The 20,018-nt window shown below is 41.7% G+C and overlaps 1 protein-coding gene across 2 annotated transcripts in view; it reads left to right on the top strand.

Annotated features, from left to right (window-relative positions):
• Positions 1-749: 749 nt before the first annotated feature.
• The window catches only part of BCL9 (BCL9 transcription coactivator), a 261,354-nt gene continuing 242,085 nt past the window's right edge, over positions 750-20,018 (top strand). The window contains exon 1 of one of the 2 annotated variants that reach the window (XM_063446708.1): positions 750-1,035. The gene's annotated coding sequence lies outside the window, so the exon portion shown is untranslated. The remainder of the gene's footprint in view (positions 1,036-20,018) is intronic. The other variant, XM_063446691.1, reaches the window with a different exon arrangement.

The raw sequence follows: 20,018 nt of genomic DNA, 5'->3' as shown, positions 1-20,018 counted from the left end.
TGCAGGTAATATTGCAAAGAATGTGTATATTTGTATATCTAACATTTGAGATAAATAAAGAGCATATACTGTACGTTTAGCTGTTCTCTCATACCTGTTATGAATTATAAAGATGTGCAGCGATTTACTATCAGTGTGCTGCTTGGACTGCATATTCACTCTGTATATTGTATAGAATGCAACACATTATGATACAGGACAGGTACCGGATTACACTAAATGCCAAACAACCCCCAAACCTGGGCATGATGTGCCTCCTTGAATGACCCTTCGAATTCTTCAGCAGTGATTACAGTGTTAACCTGCATTCTATTAACCCCCAGCTCTCCAGATTTGGGTTTATTGCAATGTGTGAAGTACCAACAATGAGAGAAAGATTTTTAGCATAATTAGCAGTCAGTGTCCTTGGTGTATTTTCTTAACAATGCTGTTGTCATGAGCTCCACTTCTTCCAATTTGCTGGGATAAAGGAGAATAATTGTGCCCCTTCCCCCCCACAGACACACAGCATAGCCTTGATCCTGTGTGTGTGTGTGTGTGTGTGTGTGTGTGGTGTGTCTGTGTGTTATTCTAACTCCTATATACAGCAGTAGCTGCCCCTGCCTGTCTGTCACTGGAGTTTTAGGCTTGCATTTAGAAGAAAGGAGAGAGGGAGGGAAGGGAGGCAGGAGGAGGTGGAAGGAGGAAGGAGAGAGGGGGGAAAGGGGGAGGGAAAATGTCTTGTTTGTGGCTTGTCAGCAATTGCCTGAGACAAGCTTCCATGTGTGAATGCTACTTGGCATGAATGCCTGGGTTGTACCAAGTCTCCCAGTGGCCAGAGGGGGAGCCCAAGAAAAGCAGATCAGAACAGAGGCAGACAATAGGCCCCTAAAGTGCCCCCCCCTAAAGTTGCTTTGATGTTGTCCTGGTGTCTTCACACCAAGGGCCAGGGATTGCAAGAGAAAGTGGTCTTCTGGTTTGCATTGATTGCTCCCCCCTTTGGGTCTCCTTGCAGAAAAAAGCATCTCAAGCAATCCTCCTGTTGAGAAGGAAAAGGTAAGGAGAGGCTTGAATTCTTCCTTGTTTGCACTGGGAGGGAAGGAGCAGGAGGAGGAGGTGGTGGTGGTGGAGATAGAGAGGGGGGGGGGGGGGAGAAAGAGAGCTGGATTCCTGAGCTCACACTGAGAGACAGCCTGCAAGCTCCAAGCAGGGGCTGCAGGAGTGAGCCACTGTCAGAAGTGGGCATCAGACAGCTGGCACTGAATGCCACCTATCATTAGCCCTGCAATCTATCCCACCCTTGCATATTGTACACATTGTAAAGGAGAGCTGCAGGCATTGCTTTGTATCTGTGTTACAATGTTGCCTTCTGTTGTTTGTGCATATAATTCCCAACAGCCTCTTGGGAGGTAATCTTGGTGCCAGGCAGAAGTTTTGCCAATGAGGGGGGCAAATAGCAGTGTGCCACACAAAGAGAGAGAGAGAGCAGGAGTCTCTTTTTTGTTTATTTTTTTTTTTTAAAAAAAGACTGGTATTTGCACAAATATTATCTTTGTGGGAAAAGTATATAACGGATTTTTATTATTTAGAAACAAAAGGTTTTCTTCAACCAGTTGATTAGAATAAAAAAACAACAACAATAACATTGCAAGTACAAAGTAACCCGGCACAGAATTGTATCCATGCTTATTGTGTTTTGAACTCATGCCAGTCTGTGTTTATGTAACAGTACCCAGTGCCAGGGGGGTGTCACTGCCATGATTTGTACCAGCCTTCTGTCTTCCAGGGGTTAAATGTCAGGGGGAGGGGGTGTGATTGGATGAATTACCTGGAAATATCAGAGCAGCATTACAATGCAGATTCATGCCATCACAGCCCTTTTTACAGATTACAAACACAATGGCTTCTGGCTGATGAAAGGGGCTACTAAAACTTTGTTTTCAAATAGAAATCACAGTATAGTGTCCTTCTAGTCCTATAGATATTCTGGTGAGATGGCTGGCTAGCTAGCTAGCTAGATTGATAGACAGATAGAAAGATAGGTGATAGTATATTTATCCTGATTTATCTAAATGCTGCCAATTTGTATCCATGTATGAAGCCAACTGACTGTATCCGTACTACTGGAGTTTCTCAGTCTTAGGACGTCAGTTGAGCGACAATGATCCCTATTGCCCTCAGCCGATACAAACTGGGTTCATACGACAGGTTCATTCTGTAACATTAGATCTTTAGATTGTAAGCCCACAGGCAGGGACCCTGGTCTGTTTTATATTATATTGTCTTTTTCCCAATTGTGCAGCGCTGAGGAATATGTTGGCGCTTTATAAATTCCAGTAATAAATAAAAGAAGCAAGTGAACTAATTCACACTGGGCTACAAAGTTACACTGGGTTACATGCATGGGGAACTCTTCAGGTCTACCAAGATACTGGACGCAGGATGGAGTCATGCGAAAATAACAATTGTTTTTTATATGCATATCTTTAGCAGTCATTATTTTTTCTGGTGTTAGTAAACAAGATCTATCTATTTTTTTCCATTTCAGCCAAGCACTCTTTATAGAAACATGTCATATCTAATGAAATAATTATTACAACAATTTCAATGGCACTTTTTTTCACCTCAAACTACTTTAGTGCATGCTCTTGGCGTATCTGATAAATCGATTTTATTAGTATTTCTCAACTTAATGATACTGTTTTATTGATCTTGGAAAGAGGAAAGTCTGTGTTTACCCTAGTGGGAATGAAACATATGACTCTGAGGTTTGAGCAAGTTCTCTGTTTAACATTTAATAATTGAACTGTCTCACTTTTAATTTGCCCAGCATCCCTGTGATTCAGGTGTGGAGAACACGGTTCCCTCCACGCCTACCTGACCAATATACTTGGGTGTGAAGTATTTTAAATCCCAGGTTTCTGGGGCCCTGTGCTGTACAGAGTCAAACAGTTGCCTTTAGTCCAGGGTGGTGAGGTAGATTGGGTTCCAGATTGGGTTCCAGGTCTTACGTCTTCAGCAAGATCCAAGAGCTCTCTACTAAGTTCCAGGATGTCCCGGAACACCGCAGGGCTTCCAAAATCAGTCCCTTCCTCAAAAGCTTCCACACAATAAACCAGGGCCATCATAGTCCTCACCCTATGAGGGGTCGTCATTGGCTAGCCACCAGTACTGCGGAAACGCAAACCACTGTAAGCATCATCCACCCACTATTCCTTCCAGATTATCATCTCGAGTCCAACCAACCACTCCTCCAAGGGATGCTCTCCCAGATAACGCATCTGCAGATCCAGTTGATTCTGAAGTTGCTGTCCTGGGGTTGGCAGCGATTCTCTACAGAGAACCTGAACCTCCTCAAGGACTTAATTTCCGAGTTCTTTCTGGTCCCTCCAGTGCAGCTCACCTCCTGAGAAAGGTCCATCATACTGGGACAGAGCTTCCTGTAGTCATTGCTGAAACTCGGAGGTCTAGCACATTGATTTCTGTACTTCACTATCTGCCTTTGCTCGGGTCTGGATGGCCAGGCAGATCTGCCTCTCTTAGTCCATCTCTGTAGGCCCATCCTCCCAGATCAGTTGCACCACCTCTACTGAAGGATTGCCTCTGAAGAAAGTCAGTCTGTTCGACACTCTCCTCTGAACTCTTCCTTGGCAAAAATGCTGCATGGTTGCTAGTTCTATCCATATCTATAAGTTCCAAAGGATGTGCAGCGGTCCTGGTAGTGGTTTGCAAGTTTCCCCAATAGTTAGGAAGTCATGCCACCACTGCCACCAAATGTGATGGAGCTTCTGTATGCCCACTGAGTACCAGGTCAGCTTCCTCCCAGCTACCAGGAACTCTGGAACACTTCAGAACGAGTTGCCAAAGCTTGACTGGGGTCTCTGAGGACCACCAAACCTGGCCGGAGTGATTATAGCTGAAGAGACCCCCCCAAACACATTAGATGAGTATGAATGTAGGGGGTAGAATGATCTCTATTGCACAGCACACAGCTATGTATACAGAATAGTGTTGACTTAACCTAAAGGGGGTCCTCCATACAAAGCAATGCACAATACAGTTGTCCCTACTGGTGTAACTCTGTCTGGGGACTTAATTATGTCATGCCAGCTCCCTCCTGTGCCCTCACAGTTCTAGAGGCACATCATACAAAATGTCCACCATAAACCCCAGTTTTCCTGAGCCATAGCTCCACACTATTTATATCCCTTGAAAGCTAGTCACCGAGCATCCTAGTTATCTCCCTGATCGGAGAATTTGCACCCGAGTTACAGCATGTTAAAGTTTTACTGTGTCACGGCTATTCTCTGATCCTGTGAGGAGTTCCAGGTGTGTGGCAGCTTAGTCCTGGACTCCAAAAAGGCTTTCCAAGATATCTGGGGAGGGGAGCATTCTCAAGCCTCAGACATCCTCTGATGCCTCCTTGCCTTTCTGAGTTCCCCTCTAAAAAGCGCTCTATTTGGAGGTCCAAGGGCAGAGTGGTGATACCCACTTAAAGATCAATTGGACCTTGACACAGTCCCATTAAAAGGAGCAGTTCCAGAGCGTTTCAGGATATCTCCCAGTAAGTCTATGGGAAGACAAGTCTAGGTAATCCCCAGAGGCCCTTAAGACCAGCTGAGAAGCACATTAAGCGTCCGGTGCTCCCATAGCCCTGACCAGGCCCTTAGTCTGTGGGCAAGAAGCTGGCCTTCAGGACTCTCTAAAAGTCTGTGGAATGAACAGTCACAGCGATCATTTGTAAAATTATTTCAAAATATTTTTTCTGTTAGAAAAAAGGACTCTTGTTTTACTGAACCAGAGGAAGCTGTTTTTTTCTAATTCCATCCTGAAGATTATCATCTTCATTGAGGCAGCATCTCTTATTCAATGCTATCTGTTAGTGTGTCTGCCAGTTATAAGATATTTTATTGGGCTCCTGGTAAAGGTATTTTGCCAGAACGTGATACATTTCAGTATGCCTAACAGCATGAATTACGAAACATTTTACAGCTTTTGGTCCATTTTTTTGTTTTGTTTTTAAAGGTCAATAAAAAATTAAATGAAATATCATTAACTACTGGCATATACATAAGTGTAATTTCTCTGTTAGATTGGTATTCAACAACTGTGATTTGAAAGTGAAACCTGTCTTTAGAGACTCTATGAAGGAAGCTACAATACCACCCCAAAAAGCAATGATCCCGAAATTACTTATGTGCAGCTCCTTGTCTTGTCCTAGTCTTGAAAGAATGCGTCCTTTCAAAATATTAGCTTTGAAATGTTGCACAGCGTTACATCTCATTCTAAATTTTGTCTCTTTAATGTTTTTGTAGTCATTAAAGAGGAGTGACATTACCAGCACCGCTGATTAGAGTGTGCCTTTTAGTGGAACTTTTTGGATCAAAGCAAGGACAATGTTCAATTCGTCTCCAGTGTCTATGTTTTTGGGTCAAGGCTGTGTCCATAGCAGCTTCAGTTTCTGAATTAAGGTTTAATCGGTACTGTCATGCAGTACTTACCTTTCTCCAATCATTTCCTCTTCTCTTACTCTTTCCTACTCTGCCTTTCTTTTCCTATTTTTTCATCTATCTCTAACTAAAAACATAAGACAAAGTGACTTTCATTGACACTGGGTGGATTTTAAGCAAGCTCCACTTCCTTTGTCTACTAAATTTGTCCCAAAATACTCACTCTTCCAAACTCTTCCTTCACCCGTTCCTCAATGCTGTACTTTTGCGCATGCATGAGAGAAATGCAGTGAAATCTGCTCGTGGCAGCTGAAGTACTAGGAGTAAAACAGGACACGATGGCGGTGGTGCCTGCCAGGGACAGGTTCAGGTAAGTAGAACTCACCTTTGCCTGCCTCTGAGCCATCGGACCCCCAGGGTGATGTCACCTTTGGGGGTCTTTGAACATAATGCAAAGTCCCCAATGCCAATTTAAGGGACTTTAGGTTTGACTTAGGTATTCCATCGACTCATTACCTCTGTGATGTTACTGCTGCTTTCTAACGAAAGCTAATGATATTATTATGATTGTTAATGAGAGCAGTGAGTGGAGAAAATTCAGTCTTATTGGAGCTGAAAAATATCCACAATAACTCAAACAGCCTTGCTTTGCAACTGTGGAGGGCAGAAAGGCAAAGTATTGAACCTTGAAGAGGTTGTGTTACAGAAACACAAGAAGATGTGTGGTTCTACTCTTGTTTCCTAAGGACAAGTTTATGGTGAGCATGTGTTTAACTTAAAGGATCACTATAGGGTCAGGAACACAAACATGTATTCCTGACCCTATAGTGTTAACACCACCATCTAACCCCCCTGGGCCCCTCATGCCTCCATAATCAGTCTACAAGATATTGCTCTCTCCTGGTGTTCCTCCTACCTCTCCCAGCGCTCTTTTAGTGTTTATTTCTCTGGCTCTGCTTCTTCTCCCCAACTCCTCTCTGTTAGTGTCCCCCAAGGTTCAGTCCTTGGTCCCCTACTGTTCTCCATCTATACTGCCTCCCTTGGTAAACTCATTAGCTACTTTGGCTTCCAAAATCATTTCTATGCAGATGACACGCAAATCTACCTGTCCTCTCCTGATCTCTCCCTGTCCTTCTTGACTAGTGTCTCTGACTGTCTCTCTGCTATTTCTAACTGGATGGCTGCCCACTTCCTTAAACTAAACTTGACCAAAACTGAAATTCTGGTCTTTCCTCCCTCAAGTGTTGCTACTCCTGTGTCTGTCTCCCTCCAAGTCAACGGTGCTACCGTCAGCACCACCACGCAGGCTCGAAGCCTAGGTGTTCTTTTTGACTCCGACCTCTCCTTCAAGCCTCATGTTCAATCTATCGCCAAATCTCGTCATCTCCATCTCAAAAACATTGCGCGCATCCGCCCTTACGTAACGCCCCTACTGTCCTTTCTCGCCTTGACTACTGTAATCCGCTTCTCAGTGGTCTTACGTGCTCCCAACTTGCGCCGTTACAGTCCATAATTAATACGGCAGCAAGGCTCATCTTCCTGTCCACCCGCACCTCCCATGCCTCACCCTTCTGTCAGTCCCTACATTGGCTTCCTATAAAATGTAGAGCTCAATTTAAAATTCTGGTTCTTGCTTTGAAATCGCTACATAATGCTGCTCCCACCTATCTATCCTCCCTTATACACAAGTATGTCCCGTCTAGGCCCTTACGATCTGCTGAAGACTTACGTCTATCTTCTGTCCGTACTCCCACCTCTGATGCTCGCCTTCAAGACTTCTCAAGGACTGCACCGTTCCTGTGGAACTCGCTTCCCTCCTCCGTTAGATGCTCACCCAGTCTCCACTCCTTCAAAAAATCGTTAAAAACCCACTTCTTCATAAAAGCATATTAATTAAACTGTTAATAGCTCCCAACTGATTCCTCTTCTGCAACTGTCACTAGTCTAATACTATCCTTACCTTTTTGTGTCATTTTACTTCACTCCCTCTAGCATGTAAGCTCATTGAGCAGGGCCCTCAACCCCTCTGTTCCTGTGTGTCCAATTTGTCTGGTTACAACTACATGTCTGTTCGTCCACCCATTGTAAAGCGCGTTGCGGAATTTGATGGCGCTATATAAATAACATAATAATAATAATACTAATAATAATAATAATAAATATAGTAAAAATCTTACTGTATTCAAGCCTGAAGCTGTAACTCTGCATGCTGTTAGACTCAGAAAAACAAGCAGTCTGCTGACATGTGGTAGCCTGATCCAATCACAGTGCTTCCCCATAGGATTGGCTGAGACTGACAAAGAGGCATATCAGGGGCAGAGCCAGCATGATTCAAACACAGCCCTGGCCAATCAGCATATCCTCATAGAGATGAATTGAATCAATGAATCTCTATGAGGAAAGTTCAGTGTCTGCATGCAGAATCACAGGAATCAGTGTCTGCATACTGAATCACAGGATGCTGTGCACAGTGCTGCCCTGTGCTCTGCTGACAGCAGATCTGAGTGGATGGAGGCATATTATGCCTCCATCAACTCCAAAGTCCCTCTGGTTCACTCTGAGTGACTGCAACTGGAGGTGTTCCTAGCTTTCAATGTAAACACTGTATTTTCTCAGAAAATACAGTGTTTACATGAAAAAGGCTGCAGGGCGCTATAGTTCTCACCTGAATAACCTCATTAAAATGAAGTTGTTCAGGTGACTATAGTGTCCCTTTAATAGGAATGACTGTGTATTAGATAAATATTGCTTGAAATACAAATGTCTGGCTTAGGGTGGCAGTAATGTAAGGAAGCTGCACATTGTTTTATACTGGCACACATTAGGTCTCATAATACCAGCTAAGTTTAAAGGAACACTCCAGATACCATAATCACTACAGCTCGTTGATGAACATGACTGTGGTTTTGCCCATTTCCACATGCCAAAGCATGCATTATCTCAAACGTCACTTGAATTCACTTTAAAGACGTGCAAAGTGACCAGATCACAATCCATTAATGTAGCTTTGGGTTGAGGTGCAATGGAAAGATACGGAACTGAATGCAGAGAACATGCGCAGCACCTGGTGCGGAATTCATTCCACAGAATGCTGTGGTGCTCTCAAAGCCACATGCAAACAAAGTGCATTGGTTTACATTGATAATATAGACTGGAAGGTGGATGTACAAACTCATCAGGATGGATAAGGGCCACTACCACTGCTAGACAGTCTCAAACTCCATGGGATAATTTGGAATTTGGAACACATGTCCTGCTGTCCCAGTGATTTCGGGTGATTTCCTGCCTCTATGGACAATGAATCACATATAGCATACATTTATGTTTAAATACACTTGAGCTGCACTGGGCACTAACACCAGAGAATGGTAATGCAAAAAACAGGTACTATATAAATAGAAACATAGAATGTGACGGCAGATAAGAACCATTCGGCCCATCTAGTCTGCCCAATTTTCTAAATACTTTCATTAGTCCCTGGCCTTATCTTCTAGTTAGGATAGCCTTATGCCTATCCCACGCATACTATATAAATATATGCCAAGATGATATGATGCCTTTACGTAACTCATCCCCCGCACCCCTCCACCAGAACTCTTCTCCCAGTAGCAAACTTGCCAAAGTTAACATGGCAGATACAACCTGGTATATTGCATTCTAATTATTTGCTCTTCACAGAAGTCTTGTGCACATCCTGATCTTTCCTTTACTATATCAGTCATTGGAAGATACTCCTAAACTAGTCATCTTAAAAGTGTCCATTGTCGCCTCTCCAGTAGTGCTCCGAGAATTCGTCATACATTTTAAAAAAGAAATAAAAATGGTAAAACAAGAAAGTTTTCTGCAGAAAGAGGAAAGCCAGAACAAGTGAACGATACCTGGAGTTACCTGAAGGAAGGAAAATATAGGCATAACTTTGTTTTTGTAGGAGTTGTAGATATTTGGATTAGCCTTCCAGTAGAGGTGGTAGAACTTCAGCCTATAACAGTGTAAGAGTTCACAAATGCTTGGGATAGCCATACTACAACACTCAGCAAGAAGAAGGTGGCAGTCGGCAGACCAGATCTAATTTATTTGTCAGCAATATCTATATTTATCAGTGATCGAGATCTTACTATAGCTTTATAATTGCAACACTCTGCATGAGAATGCAGATGCAACAAGGGGTAATTAAACACAAATCACACATCATAGTCCCCTCTAGAAAGTCAAACAATAGCCTAATGTTGTTAAAGGAGCACTATAGTGTCAGGAATGCAAATAGGTATTTCTGACACTGTAGGTGTGAAAACCCCTTTTAGGTCCATGGGCTCCCTTGGCTCCTTATGCAGGCACCACACACGCTATGACTCCTTGGCTGCAAAACGCTGTGCCAATCAGAATCTCCTCATAGTGATTCATTAAATCATTGTATCTCTATGAGGAAAGTTCAGCACCTCCATGCAGAGCATGGAGACGCTGAACATTGGTGCTGCATTATGTGCAGCACTGGCCCAGGAAGCACCTCTAGTGGCCATCTGAGTGGCTGCCACTAGGAGTATTACTAGGCAGTTATGTAAACACTGCATTTTTCTGACAATGAGACAATGTTTTTGACAAAAGAGACAATGTTTTCAGCAAAAAAGCCTGCTGGGACTTACTATACTCACCAGAACAACTACATTAAGCTATAGTGTCCCTTTAAGGATTGATTATGGAAATTATATATATATATATATTCCCTACAGATTGTGAATGTGGGATACAGGTTACATTAGTTGTTCAGGCAATGAGCAATGCTTTACTTACTTCCCATTGGCTGAAAGATGTTCTAATTTAGAACCCAGATTAGAATTGGGCAAAAACATACAAAAGGTTGGCCACATTTACTTAAAGGAACACTACTGTTCAATCGATTGCAGACCTATGGCACATGATGTGTGACAGTTGCTACACTGACAGCTTGATGCTTGCTTACCTCCCCAGTGCCCCTATTTAGGAGGAACAGTCCCTCTTTCTATTCTAATGTCTCTCTTTTCTAGGAGCTCTATATTGTTGGTGTGTCTTAGTGTATCACAGAGCTCCACACCAATAATAATCCCAGTAATGTGTCTAACTGTATAACAGAGCTCCACACCAATAATACTCCCAGTAATGTGTCTGGGTGTATAACAGAGCTCCACAGCAATAATACTCCCAGTAATGTGTCTGAGTGTATAACAGAGCTCCACACCAATAATAATCCCAGTAATGTGTCTGAGTGTATAACAGAGCTCCACAGCAATAATACTCCCAGTAATGTGTCTGAGTGTATAACAGAGCTCCACAGTAATAATACTCCCAGTAATGTGTCTGAGTGTATAACAGAGCTCCACAGCAATAATACTCCCAGTAATGTGTCTGAGTGTATAACAGAGCTCCACAGTAATAATACTCCCAGTAATGTGTCTGATTGTATAACAGAGCTCCACAGCAATAATACTCCTAGTAATGTGTCTGTGTATACCAGAGCTCCACAGCAATAATACTCCCAGTAATGTGTCTGAGTGTATAACAGAGGGTGACTGCAATAATACTCCCAGTAATGTGTCTTTAAACTACAGTAAATGGGTTTAGAAATCAGCCTGTGTAAATAAGATACATTGTTCTAAATTACATTTTATTGCATAAATTGATACTAGCAAGTCACTTAAACGTTCTCAGACAGCCCCGCCCCTGGTCACACCCTCATCCACACCCCACTCACCCTAAAATGAAAGTGTCTTTCTTTGTCAGTTTGAAATGTTGGGAGGTTTGTGCTTCTCACAGGCCTCCTTCAGCGTTTTAATATTTTGAGTGTTTTAGATTGTAAGCTCATTTGGGCAGGGCCTTCCTTACGTATTGTTTCTGTATCTCATACATGTTTTGTTAGAATTAAATGTATGTCTTGTTTACCTATTGTACAGCGCTGCCGCATTTGTTGGCGTTATATAACTTATTGTAATTAGTCCTGAGAGAATGTTCTCACAACAAGACGCTCTAAGTAAAATCCTGGTAATTGTTTTTTTCAGAATGTGAGAGTGTGGCTAGAATCCTGGTACAGTGGTGGGTCTGGTGAGCATTCTCCTGGTAGAATCTTAGTATTTGAGGTGGAAATATTAGTATGGGGGGTGGGGGGGGGGGAAGTGGCTCTGAAAGAATGTATTTATAAGAATGCACATACCCTATGCTAATCTCTTGCATTCTTCTCTAGCTCGCCCATAGGGAAGGACACGTCCAAAAAGTGAGCAGGTCTGCCCAAAGAATTAGAAGGTCAGCCTGGTGTAAATGTTTGCCAGCTACCTGCCAATCACACAGGCTGGCCAACCAAGTGCTCACTATGCAGACAGCGTGTTTCAGCACCGTGAGCTTGACTCAAATGTGTTCGCTCTACGATTTTTGGGAACAATTTCCTGGTGTTTCCCAGCACTCACTTGGGGGACGCAAACTAAACTACTAATTAAATATGGGTGATGCGGCTGGGTCTATGAGCCGAGGGTGGTTGGGAAGGCAAGACTCTTTGCACCATAAGCACTACAATATGCCGTAGTGGTTATGGTGCGTACCCTGCTCTTTAATGATGAGATTATAATCGTTTTTAATGAAAGGCCAACATTAACAACTAAATTCCTATGAGATTGAAGCACAGTACACAGAATGATTATTTGAAAGTAAAATAAAAATGGATCTGATATATATATATATATAAACACATTTAGATGTATGCCATTTCATTCATTTATAATCAAGCAGTAGGTTCCGTCTGCATAACTAGTCTATGCATAATTTCTGGATTTCGTTCCTGCAGTAGAAAATGCCATAAACCAAGAGATCATGTTTCTCATCATTTTTTTTTTCTTCTAAATCAACCAACAAGAGATTTTTTCCACCTGTTTGTGTGATTTCTCCCCTCCCCCCTTTTTTGGGTAGATTATCTTACTAGCTGACTTTATAAAGATATGGGGGGTTGGGGAGGAGGGGTAAGACAGCAATGATCCTTGAGTTAAAGGAACACAGTTAACAGCATGAATTATCCTTTTTAAATGGAGCAATAGTTTAACCCTGTGATTGCCAGACTGGATCTCCTGATCATTTCCTGGGAGATCGTACGTGATCTCCCAGGAATATAAATGGTTAATATAGTTTTTATGGGGCAAAAAAAAATGTTTTCATGTGATAAATTCATTTACTTTGCAAAGATACATTTAAAAAAAAAAGAAATACATAAAAATTAAACATTTGTCACTAAAACAGTGCAATGGTGTTGCCAGATCGCGTACAGATTTTGGTAGGATTCTTAGAAATTTGTGCACAGATATAACTAACTAAAAAATCTGGTTTACACAACACCAAAAACAATCAGATCTAAATTAATTCGGACTTGTGTTCAGTGTACCTGACAGAGAGATTCACTAGAAGAAATATTGGGATTTAAAAGTGAATTTAAAATGTAAGGCCAAAGTAGCTAAACTGAAAACACAGCTGATTTAGAGAATTTGTCCAATTCGGCTATTTTGGTCTTAAATTTGAAATTCGCTTTGAATTGCCAACAATTCTCTCTTTGGTGAATTACCCTACCTGTTTTGGAATCATTTACACCATAGGAGGATGGGCAAGTGAGCCACACTATGGTAATCTGTAGTTAAAACTGACTCTCCAGGTTGTGGGCAACAATGATTCAGACAAAAATATTATGGGGAAAAAAAAACCATCATGATTTATTTTATAGTGTTTTTTTTTTTTGTTTGCCTAAAATCAAATATATGACATTTGCAAAATAAATATAAATTTCTATTAACTTCCACAATAGTTTAATTCATTCTTTTTCTTCGATTGAAACTTCTTAAGGAGTGCATGTCATGTCCCCAAATAACTTATGCTCACTGGATTGAGCATGACATTCTATCTATACATTGTCCTAGCGGTTTTGCTATTAAATGTATAGATTGGGATAAAAAACTATTTAAAAATATGTTGTTTTCCCCCCAGCTGTCAGTCAATGTCTCGGCATGCAAAGCATTGACTGACAAGAGAGCAGAAAAGACCTCCCAAAGGAGGTCCTACTGCTCTCTGATATATGGTATATTCAATGTATATGGGAGCGATTGCAGGTAAGTTTGATTATTCATAACAGGTTCACTTTAACCAAGTCTGCAATCCTCATGAAATCATTGGGAGCGACAGATTAAGAAATATTAGCCTTTGTCTGGTCTTTACGGACGAGGGACATTCTGACATTGACTCAAATGGTCTGGACACTTACTGGTTTTACCGTATTTATCGTACCATTTAAATCTGCATAACATTATAATGTATCATTTACGTTTTCTGTTCTCTGGAGCACGACTTATGACTCGGAAATATATTTCTCTTGTACTCAATTAGGATGATAGGAAACATAGTCCATAATAGAACTTGTTTGGGCCACATTCCAGTTCGTCCAGAGTTCCACCCAGGGCACCTGAATAAACTGATGATTGGTGGCTAGGCGACAGTCACTAAATGTTGATTTTAGCCGCTGATCAAGTAAGAAGTGACCACTAGATAGAAAAACCAGAGCAACAGAGAAAAAAATAGGCGTAGTAAAGAAAATATCTGTTTTTATATTTATTCATTATTTTTTAAAATAAATATATATTTTCTATAAATGGAGATTTTTTTTTGGTTTTACTACTCCTTTGATTTTCCCCTTGGTAAGTTTTTCTTACTTGGTCTATAAAATAAATGACAGAAAAACGTGCCAGTCAATATACTGCAAAATATACACATTATATTTAGTCTGGTTCGACTGTTCCTCCAAATCAGATTCCTTTTATCCCACATCTGAACACATCGATCCTTCAATAAGATTCCACAGATAAGTCCGGGTCTGTATAATACGGCATTAAATGTACATTAAGATTGAATATGTTATGTATATATTTTGCAGTACACAGATTGGCCCGTTTTCTTGCCCTTTGTTGGTTTGTCCAAATTGTTCCCCAATATTTTTCATGGAATATATTCAGATGAGCCATATTGTCATCAGAACTAGTACTGAAGGTCCTGAACTAAATTTACTTTTCTGTAAAAATTATTTGGCTGAAAATAATCTTTCTCCCATGCACAAGTCCACAATAGCTGTCATGTAAAGAGTACCCATTGCTACTTTTAGATGTAGTTAGTAAGTAAAAACATTAAAATGAAGACCCTTTGGCACAGTGAGTTAATATTTTTTTAATTTAAGCAGACGAGCAATGTAAACAAGGCTTGAAACCCCTCCGGCAGTACAGGTGCCTTTATTTATCAATTTGAACAGCGAGCTTGTTAGAAACATCATCACAGTAGCATAGTTTAAAATTCTCTCGCACCGCACCGAGATATTCTCTCTGGAATTCCGCTCTGCCAGATTCTGAGCTACACTATTCGGAGCCTTATTCGCAAAGCTTTGCGTTATACCTAACGAATTGTGGATCCACGTTTAGAATAAATCCATGATGCGTTTGGGTGGATGAGTCCTTACAGTTGCATCTGCGTCCGGCAATTGCGTATTCCAGGAGAAATTCTAGCAGAAATTTAGCGATCAAATTTTGAAGTGCATGAGGGAGGGTTACCCATTAACATGTGAATTGTCAGGAAATTCAAAGGGAATTCAAATTAAATGTAAAATTTTCCGGCAAAAATCACCAAAATTAAACACAGCTCACTTTGAAATGATTTTCCAGTTAAAGGGACACTGTAGGCACCCAGAGCACTTCAGCTCATTGAAGTGGACTTGATGCAGTGTCCCTGTCAGTTTAACCCTGCAATTGTAACTATTGCAGTTATTAATAAACTGCAATAATTAAATTAAAGAGTTAACTCCACCTCTAGTGGCTGTCTACCAGGTGAATTTTGGTCGCCTAAATTGTGCTGTTTGCCCTCACAGTATCCATGAGGACATCCAGAGTCAGCTTAAACCCTATAGGAAAGCATCGCTTCAATGTTCTCCTTTGGGGTAGTTCTAATGCGATCGCTGTGCTAGCCGCGCATGCACATTAGGTCCCTGACATTGGCCGATGTCAGGGGAGCAGAGGCAGAGCATGACCCAGCACAGAGGGACATTGGGCCTGTATTCAGGTAAATTAATTGAGGGTTTGTAACCCTTTATGTGCTGCACGGGGGGCACGCAAGCAACAGGGGCACTAGAGGGTACTAAAATGCTAGGAATACAATTTTGAGCAATCTTATCTAAAATTTGAAGTTAAATTTGAATTCCCAACAATTGACAGGGTTAATCAATAAGCTGAGGATTGCCAAGCTAAAATGAAAATTTTTTACATCAGCTATTTTTCTAGCTTGCATTTCTTGCTCTGTCATTTTTGAATTCTTTATGAAACTAATTTTTGGGAATATAATATCCCCTTGCAAAAGGAGCCAGTGTTTGCAATGACAAGCACCCCTAGGGGCAAAATCTCTGGGCCCAGCCTTTATCAAATAAAAAAATAAAATGATTGTGTTTGCGAGCAGAGAATGAAAAAAAAAATCAATTGGTCTTGTGCAAAAAGGGGCACTGTCTAGGCAGGAATGAACAAGCTCTGTATAACCCACACAGTCCATGGTAGAAGAAAATGCCATACTTTCAAATTCATTATATAGATATAATAAATTAAAACGTGCTAAATAAACTAATTAGAATTAATATTCACAGTAAATCTCCAGGCCTGGCCGTTTCTGCAGTGGTGAGCTCTCACCAAACCAGGAATTTATTAAGCCAATTGCACTGCTCTCGTTATCTTCTCTTGGAAGCCTAACACATCCCATAAACTCCTGCTCACCATTTGGCAGCAATTCTATTGATTATATAAGGTGAGTGGAGCTGCAGCCTAAACTAATCACTTTACTAGTCTTTTCAATCTCAGCTTACTGACAGCTCCATTCAGAATAACTATGACATGTTATTGTCCAACCGCGGCTCAGTCTTCGAAAAAGCCTGTTAGTGTAGATGGGAACTTGTATAGTGTATGCACAACGTACAAGCAATTGGATGGGTAGCAGGATATATAAGCTTCCTACTGTGATATTTCTCAGTGAGCGGATAGGCTTATAGCTGCAGCAATTTTCCCAAGTTGCTGCAGTTATCAGTGATTTACGTGCAGGGAGACAGGAACAGGGGACATGAAATTCTTACCTAACAGTAAACTCAGGAGAATTGAGGCAGTAGTTTTGTTAGGGAAATTCCAAGGCTTGTCTGGTGTATGTAAGCATTACATTAGAATAGTAGATTCATAAAATTAATATATAAATATAATATTATATTTTTCATTCATTAAATACATGTAATAAATCCCTGTTGCTTGCTAATTTATGTATTCTTTTTGAATATTTTGCTATAAAAAGATGCTTTTTGCCAAATGTGTAGATATTGGATGTCTCGGTATTCCTCCCCTGTTTGTAGGTAACAATATTTATAGCAGAACAGATAGCATGTGCTAAGCCCAGATTGCAGGAGACGAGCATTTATATTAAGTGCACATCTTGAAAGTAAATGCGTTTTTATTTTGAGGGTGATTGAATCCTTTTGAGCAGCCAGTTTGGAGAGAACAAGACAGATATTTGCTTTACGTGTCTTGTTTGCTGAAAGCCAGCCGTACAACAGTCTTCGGGAAAATAAGAATAAAACACTCCTTATTGGAAACACCAGTTAGCCAGAGGATTCCGCACTGTGGTACGATACGCATCCTCACCCACCACGACAGGTTTTCTCCAAACTGAAATGACTGAAATAGCGTTTCTAAAGGAATTACAGTTTTTTTTTTTTAAATGTTAAGTTAATTTCAAGTATTTCAAAAAGGGGGCATGCTAACAATTTTTTGTCAAGGTATAATGTCATGCGCATGGTGCATATTTAAATTAACACGCTGTCTGTAAAAATGTATATATTTAAATATTATAAATATAATATGTTTTATTGGTAGTGTTCTTTTTATGTAGATTATTCACTAATTGCATCGCGATCTGCCTACAAAGAAGCAGCATGATCTTGGTCCAATCTGTTACTTCTCATAGAGGAGTATGGTGGACCTACAATGCATGCATGTCTACCTGATAACCAAGTTGTCCATTTCATTTAGATGAAGAAAACGACTAGTGGGCATAGATTCCCCATTGGTCATATCCTACAAGAATGATCACAAGGTTTTACACCATCTATATACCAATGTCTCAAAAAGTAAATATTAAGCCTACTGTCTGCACCATGTTCAAATCTTTGTGGGAATGGGTTTAGTCTTTAATTCCCAACACCAATCACCTCTCCCGTGTATGCAATATTTGGCATATTGTCACCTGGCCAGACCTCATATAGGAAGGTCATGTCAAATTTGTCAAAGTTGGTTGGAAAAAATCACCCTATAGGGATGGATTGCTGCAGAGCTGGCCTCCACCAAGTTATTAAGAGAAGAACATTTTCAGGTGTCTTATGGACCACTAGTTGGTGAACCTGAGAGATAGAATAGTAAGAAATGTATTTAACTGATAGTGTCTATGTACTCAAACACAGAACCCTGAATTCTAGTTCTGGATAGAACCCTAGTTTCCTGAAAGAGTGTATTTGTTTCTCCATTTTTCATGGTTATTTACTGAGAAAAGTGAAAAGTCAACAGTGTTTATGTGACACATTTACAGTGGTCTATCACAAGTCCATACCTATAAGTAAGCAGGTTAAGGGAGAGGTTCGAAAGACAGTGGGAAAGACAGAGATAGAGATATTGTGGCAGATGGGTATCAGGGGTAGGGCTTCAGATAGTAGTGATTATAAGTCATCCCAGAGCATGGTCTCATATCGTCTTTTGTTCTGAACCATCCAGCAACCAGTCCTCCATACATCTGAGAAATATTTCTGTAAGTTTATGAGAAATTTCTTCATATTTTCTTGTCACCCTAAGCCTGGATATGACTTCTTACATAGTGCAAAGTTGAGTAGATTTCCATTTTTGGGCAATAGACGTAAAAGTGGCCGTTATGATACGTAGAGCTAGATCTTTCCACTGGCTGAGTATGTTACTATCAAACATATGTAATATGAATATATCTGGTTTAAGGGGCAGTGCAATCAGTGGTCTCTTTATCGTTACATTAATGTGACTCCTGAAGTGGCTAAGTATATGGAGTATCGTCCTGGAGGTCGAACTGAACCTCCAGCAGTCTACTAAGGGACAAATGTGAGATAAACTACGTACCATCTAGGAATTACCTTTCTGTTAGTTTCCCGACGATTTAGGCACTTACAGATGTATTGCATGTGGCTTAAAAGCTTCAACCATGTCTAGTGGGAAGGATGAGTGTAGATCTTTTACCCATTGTAACATGTAGGTATGTTTACCTCCTTGTGCGAGTGTTGCTAAGCTGAGGTAACATGTAGAGAGAGGTTTTGCTTTGCAGGATTTTCTAAAAATTATTGCATGTGAATAGATTAACCCAATGGTTCCCAAACTCTTAAGGTTCAAGGTGCTCTTAATATTTCAATATTTTTCCACAGTGCCCCAAGTCAAAATGTCTAGGTTGTATATCTGTACAGCGCTGCGGCATTTAATGGCGCTATAGCAGGCCCGGACTGGCCATCGGGCACACCGGGCAAATGCCCGGTGGGCCGCGGTGGCCAGGGGCCGAGGCTGGCAGGGGAAGGTCCCAGGATCTCCCCTGTCGGTCTATGCAGGGCCGGCACTATCCGAGCGCCGACCCCGCTGTGTGCCATGACGGGCCGGTGGGGAGATCAAAGATCTCCCTCACCGGCCCACTGAAATAGACATGCGGCTGGGGAGGAAGGGAGAGGACCCGGCGGAACTCTATCTTGCAGCTCCGCCGGGTTCCTCTCGCGAGATCCGGCACGTCGCCATGGCAACGACCGGATCTCGCGAGAGTGAACTCTAGCCTCGCAGGCTAGAGTTCACTCACCCACTGGACCACCAGGGATGCTGTGCGAGCGCCGGTCCCCCCTCCAAGATACCACCATGCCGGTCCTCCCTCCCACTCACCACCGTGCCGGTCCCCCCCTCCCAGGCTAAAGGTAAGAAGGGAGGGGGGGATTTAATGCCTACTTATTTTTATTTTTTTACCAACCCAAAACACACACAGACAATCCCTTCTAATACTCACACACAGCACTCTCACCCCCATCACACACAGCACTCTCACCCCCATCACACAAAGCACTCTCACACTCAGCACTCTCACACCCATCACACACAGCACTCTCACACCCATCACACACAGCACTCTCACACCCATCACACACAGCACTCTCACACTCATCACACACAGCACTCTCATACGCAGCACTCTCACACCCATCACACACAGCACTCTCATACCCATCACACACAGCACTCTCACACTCATCACACACAGCACTCTCACAAACAGCACTCTCACACCCATCACACACAGCACTCTCGCACCCATCACACACAGCACTCTCGCACATAGCACACACAGCACTCTCACACATTACTCGCACACTCAGCCCACAAACATCACACACACAGCACCCCTCAAACAGAGCATCCATCGCACACACACTGCACCCTTCACATACACACTACATCCCTCACAGACACCCACTGCACCAAACAC

The sequence above is a fragment of the Pelobates fuscus genome, chromosome 1 (assembly GCF_036172605.1).
Source record: "Pelobates fuscus isolate aPelFus1 chromosome 1, aPelFus1.pri, whole genome shotgun sequence".
NCBI classification, from domain to species: domain Eukaryota; kingdom Metazoa; phylum Chordata; class Amphibia; order Anura; family Pelobatidae; genus Pelobates; species Pelobates fuscus.
This window is presented reverse-complemented; position numbering and strand designations above follow the sequence as displayed.